Raw genomic sequence first — 6,000 nt, 5'->3', positions numbered from 1 at the left:
TCACAACTGTACTACAGGTAGACCTCCAATTATGCTGATAAACTTGGCCAGAAACTTAAATGAAATAATATAACATCGAGTTAAATACAAACATACGTAATGATGGTTTAAATTCAATGAATCAATAAATTAAAAGAGACAAAGACTGACCTATTGATCTTTTCTGTCTGCGTTAAAGCTGGACAGTTGACTTGACAAATAACTGTAATTTTAATTGACTAGGTAGACACACACCGGGGCTCGATCAACCCCGGCGGGGCCTCCCTTGGGCGAGGGTGTCTGGTGATAATGGCCGAAACACTCTGTGACCCCAAGGTCCACTACTGATGACGTGTCTACGAAATTCTGACGCTCAAATTACCCACAACAAGGACGACTTAATGGGACCCCTTCTAAAGAAAGCTGTTGGTTGAATATAAAAACAAGATATTAGGTCAAAAATACTTCAAAGTTAATAGACATAATATAATCCAAGGGTAGGACTTTAGGTTGCTTTCTTCTCTCACTTTTCACTATTTTTCCATCTTGCTGGCCGAAGACCTGGGTAGCGCCTCAGCTACTCGGGGGAGGTTCTGGTTGAGGTGCATTCTCACTTCGCCGTCCTTCGTACCCATTCCAGAATTTATGCGACTCCGGTACGGCGAGGTTTACTGAAGGAGACATGCGCCGGCCTGTGCCTTCCGCTGCCTTCTATCTAACCAACTGGGTCGGCGGACCCTTTGGGGAATGTGTAGCGAGATAACCTTATAAACCTAACCCTAACCCTAACCCTAACCCTAACCCTAACCCTAACCACTACTGATGACGTGTCTACAAAATTATGACGTTCAAATTACCCACAACAAGGACGACTTAATGGGACTCTTTGTAAACAAAACGGTTGGTTTTAAAACAATATATAATAAAAAAAATATATTAGTTCAAACACAACTAAGAGTTAATAGACACAATTTAAGACAAGGGTAGTCTCATAGGTCAGTACTTTTCTGTCGCTTTTCACTGTATTTCCATCTTGCTGGCCGAAGACCTGGGTGGCGCCTCAGCTACTCGGGGGAGGTTCTGGCAGGAGTGCAGTCTCACTTCGCCGTCCTTCGTACCCAATCCAGATTTTATGTGACCTTCGCTTTTCACTGTATTTCCATCTTGCTGGCCGAAGACCTGGGTGGCGCCTCAGCTACTCGGGGGAGGTTCTGGCAGGAGTGCAGTCTCACTTCGCCGTCCTTCGTACCCAATCCAGATTTTATGTGACCTGGTACGGCGAGGTTTACTGGTGAGACATGCGTAGGCCCGTGCCTTCCGTTGCCTTCTATCTAACCGACAGGGTCGGCGGACCCTTTGGGGAAGGTTTAGCGAGTAAAACTCAAAATACCTAACCCTAACCCTAACCCTAACCCTAACCCTAACCCTAACCCCTAACCCCTAACCCCTAACCCTAACCCCTAACCCCTAACCCTAACCCAACCAGAGCGACGGGAGGAGCACATTTCAGAAAACGTACTCAGCTCGTCGAGAAAATGCGATTTAAGCAATAATATTAAAAATGCACCTAAAACCTAAACCAAACGTTGCAGGTGCTTATTTCTTCGTGCACAGTGGTCAACGCGGCACTCCCTAGCTGCCAGGAGCACTTTTTACTATGCGCGCACAACCAGAGCGACGGGAGGAGCACATTTCAGAAAACGTGCTCAGCTCGTCGAGAGAATGCGATTCAAGCAATGGCCGAAATAAGCTCCCTTCTAGCGGATTGGCTGTTTATAAGCACCGCGGAGGAGATCGCGGAGCCTCATTGCACTTCCAGCGGCCAGCACACTCGCGCACACCGCCCCGCTCCACCGGGAGGCCGTGCGCACGCGCCAAGTGGCCGAAACAAGCTCCCGCCTATCGGATCGGCTGTTTATAAGCACCGCAGACGAGATCGCGGAGCGTCATTCCACTTCCTGCGGCCAGCACACTCGCGCACGCCGCCCGGAACAACCCGGAGGCCGTGCGCACGCGCCAAGTGGCCAAAATCAGCTCCCGCCTAGCGGACCGGCTGTTTATAAGCACCGCAGAGGAGATTGCGGAGCCTCATTGCACTTCCAGCGGCCAGCACACTCGCGCACGCTTCCCGGTTCCACCGGGAGGCCGTGCGCACGCGCCAGGTGGCCGAAATAAGCTCCCTTCTAGCGGATTGGCTGTTTATAAGCACCGCGGAGGAGATCGCGGAGCCTCATTGCACTTCCAGCGGCCAGCACACTCACGCACACCGCCCGGCTCCACCGGGAGGCCGTGCGCACGCGCCGTGGCCGAAATAAGCTCCCGCCTAGCGGATCGGCTGTTTATAAGCACCGCGGAGGAGATCGCGGAGCCTCATTGCACTTCCAGCGGCAAGCACACTCGCGCACGCCGCCCGGAACAACCGGGAGGACGTGCGCATGCGCCAAGTGGCCAAAATAAGCTCCTGCCTAGCGGAGCGGCTGTTTATAAGAACCGCGGAGGAGATCGCAGAGCTTCATTGCACTTCCAGCGGCCAGCACACTCGCGCACGCCGCCCGGAACAACCGGGAGGTCGTGCGCATGCGCCTAGTGGCCGAAATAATCTCCCGCCTAGCGGATTGGCTGTTTATAAGCACCGCAGAGGAGATCGCGGAGCCTTATTGCACTTCCAGCGGCCAGCACACTCGCGCACGCCGCCCGGAACAACCGGGAGGCGGTGCGCACGCGCAAAGTGGCCGAAATAAGCTCCCGCCTAGCGGACCGGCTGTTTATAAGCACCGCGGAGGAGACCGCAGAGCCTCATTGCACTTCCAGCGGCCAGCACACTTGCACACGCCGCCCGATTCCACCTTGAGGCCGTGCGCACGAGCCAAGTGGCCGAAATAAGCTCCCGCCTAGCGGATCGGCTGTTTATAAGCACCGCGGAGGAGATTGCGGAGCCTCATTGCACTTCCAGCGGCCAGCACACTCGCGCACGCCGCCCGGAACAACCGGGAGGCGGTGCCCACGCGCAAAGTGGCCGAAATAAGCTCCCGCCTAGCGGATCGGCTGTTTATAAGTACTGCGGAGGAGATTGCGGAGCCTCATTGCACTTCCAGCGGCCAGCACACTCGCGCACCCCACCCGGTTCCACCGGGAGGCCGTGCGCACGCGCCAAGTGGCCGAAATAAGCTCCCGCCGAGCGGATCGGCTGTTTATGAGCTCCGCGGAGGAGACTGCAGAGCCTCAGGTGGCCGAAATAAGCTCCCTTCTAGCGGATTTATAAGCACCGCGGAGGAGATCGCAGAGCCTCATTGCACTTCCAGCGGCCAGCACACTCGCGCACACCGCCCGGCTCCACCGGGAGGCCGTGCGCACGCGCCGTGGCCGAAATAAGCTCCCGCCTAGCGGATCGGCTGTTTATAAGCACCGCGGAGGAGATCGCGGAGCCTCATTGCACTTCCAGCGGCAAGCACACTCGCGCACGCCGCCCGGAACAACCGGGAGGACGTGCGCATGCGCCAAGTGGCCGAAATAAGCTCCCGCCTCTCGGAGCGGCTGTTTATAAGAACCGCGGAGGAGTTCGCGGAGCCTGATTGCACTTCCAGCGGCCGGCACACTCGCGCACGCTTCCTGGTTCCACCGGGAGGCCGTGCGCACGCGCCAAGTGGCCGAAATAAGCTCCCGCCTAGCGGACCGGCTGTTTATAAGCACCGCGGAGGAGACCGCAGAGCCTCATTGCACTTCCAGCGGCAAGCATACTCGCGTATGCCACCCGGAACAACCGGGAGGCCGTGCGCATGCGCTAAGTGGCCGAAATAAGATCCCGCCTAGCGGATCGGCTGTTTATAAGCACCGCGGAGGAGATAGCGGAGCCTCATTGCACTTCCAGCGGCCAGCACACTCGCGCACGCTTCCCGGTTCCACCGGGAGAACGTGCGCACGCACCAAGTGGCCGAAATAAGCTCCCGCCTAGCGGACTGGCTGTTTATAGGCACCGCGGAGGAGACCGCAGAGCCTCATTGCACTTCCAGCGGCCAGCACACTCGCACACGCCGCCCGATTCCACCTTGAGGCCGTGCGCACGAGGCAAGTGGCCGAAATAAGCTCCCTTCTAGCGGATCGGCTGTTTATAAGCACCGCGGAGGAGATCGCAGAGCCTCATTGCACTTCCAGCGGCCAGCACACTCGCGCACGCCGCCCGGAACAACCGGGAGGCCGTGCGCATGCGCTAAGTGGCCGAAATAAGCTCCCTTCTAGCGGATTGGCTGTTTATAAGCACCGCGGAGGAGATCGCAGAGCCTCATTGCACTTCCAGCGGCCAGCACACTCACGCACACCGCCCGGCTCCACCGGGAGGCCGTGCGCACGCGCCGTGGCCGAAATAAGCTCCCGCCTAGCGGATCGGCTGTTTATAAGCACCGCGAAGGAGATCGCGGAGCCTCATTGCACTTCCAGCGGCAAGCACACTCGCGCACGCCGCCCGGAACAACCGGGAGGACGTGCGCATGCGCCAAGTGGCCGAAATAAGCTCCCGCCTACCGGAGCGGCTGTTTATAAGCACCGCAGAGGAGATCGCGGAGCCTCATTGCACCTCCAGCGGCAAGCACACTCGCACACGCCGCCCAACTCCACCGGAAGCCCGTGCGCACGCGCCAAGTGGCCGAAATAAATTCCTGCCTATCGGATCGGCAATTATAAGCACCACGGAGGAGATCGCGGAGCCTCATTGCACTTCCAGCGGCCAGCACATTCGGGCACGCTTCCCGGTTCCACCGGGAGGCCGTGCGCACGCGCCAGGTGGCCGAAATAAGCTCCCTTCTAGCGAATCGGCTGTTTATGAGCTCCGCGGAGGAGACTGCAGAGCCTCATTGCACTTCCAGCGGCCAGCACACTCGTGCACACCACCCGGTTCCACCGGGAGGCCGTGCACACGCGCCAAGTGGCCGAAATAAGCTCCCGCCGAGCGGATCGGCTGTTTATAAGCACCACGGAGGAGATCGCGGAGCCTCATTGCACTTCCAGCGGCAAGCACACTCGCGCACGCCGCCCGGAACAACCGGGAGGGGCGCATGCGCCAAGTGGCCGAAATAAGCTCCCGCCTCTCGGAGCGGCTGTTTATAAGCACCGCGGAGGAGTTCGCGGAGCCTGATTGCACTTCCAGCGGCCGGCACACTCGCGCACGCTTCCTGGTTCCACCGGGAGGCCGTGCGCACGCGCCAAGTGGCCGAAATAAGCTCCCGCCTAGCGGAGCCGCTGTTTATAAGCACCGCGGAGGAGATCGCGGAGCCTCATTGCACTTCCAGCGGCAAGCACACTCGCACACGCCGCCCAACTCCACCGGAAGGCCGTGCGCACGCGCCAAGTGGCCGAAATAAATTCCTGCCTAGCGGATCGGCAATTATAAGCACCACGGAGGAGATCGCGGAGCCTCATTGCACTTCCAGCGGCCAGCACACTCGCGCACGCTTCCTGGTTCCATCGGGAGGCCGTGCCCACGCGCCAAGGGGCCGAAATAAGCTCCCGCCTAGCGGACCGGCTGTTTATAAGCACCGCGGAGGAGACCGCAGAGCCTCATTGCACTTCCAGCGGCAAGCATACTCGCGCACGCCGCCCGGAACAACCGGGAGGCCGTGCGCATGCGCTAAGTGGCCGAAATAAGATCCCGCCTAGCGGATCGGCTGTTTATAAGCACCGCGGAGGAGATAGCGGAGCCTCAATGCACTTCCAGCGGCCAGCACACTCGCGCACGCTTCCCGGTTCCACCGGGAGAACGTGCGCACGCACCAAGTGGCCGAAATAAGCTCCCGCCTAGCGGACCGGCTGTTTATAGGCACCGCGGAGGAGACCGCAGAGCCTCATTGCACTTCCAGTGGCCAGCACACTCGCACACGCCGCCCGATTCCACCGGAAGGCCGTGCGCACGCGCCAAGTGGCCGAAATAAATTCCTGCCTAGCGGATCGGCAATTATAAGCACCACGGAGGAGATCGCAGAGCCTCATTGCACTTCCAGCGGCCAGCACATTCGGGTACGCTTCCCGGTT

The 6,000-nt window shown here is 58.6% G+C and overlaps 1 long non-coding RNA gene across 1 annotated transcript in view; it reads left to right on the top strand.

The window, feature by feature from the left end:
• The window catches only part of LOC148378581 (uncharacterized), an 81,119-nt gene that overhangs the window by 2,452 nt on the left and 72,667 nt on the right, over positions 1-6,000 (top strand). The gene's annotated exons all lie outside the window — the stretch shown is intronic.

This window comes from Syngnathus floridae, unplaced genomic scaffold (assembly GCF_059516105.1).
Source record: "Syngnathus floridae isolate MCC-2025c unplaced genomic scaffold, RoL_Sflo_1.0 HiC_scaffold_37, whole genome shotgun sequence".
Taxonomy (NCBI): domain Eukaryota; kingdom Metazoa; phylum Chordata; class Actinopteri; order Syngnathiformes; family Syngnathidae; genus Syngnathus; species Syngnathus floridae.
Note: the sequence above shows the minus strand (reverse complement) of the source record. Positions and strands in the feature narration are given on the sequence as shown.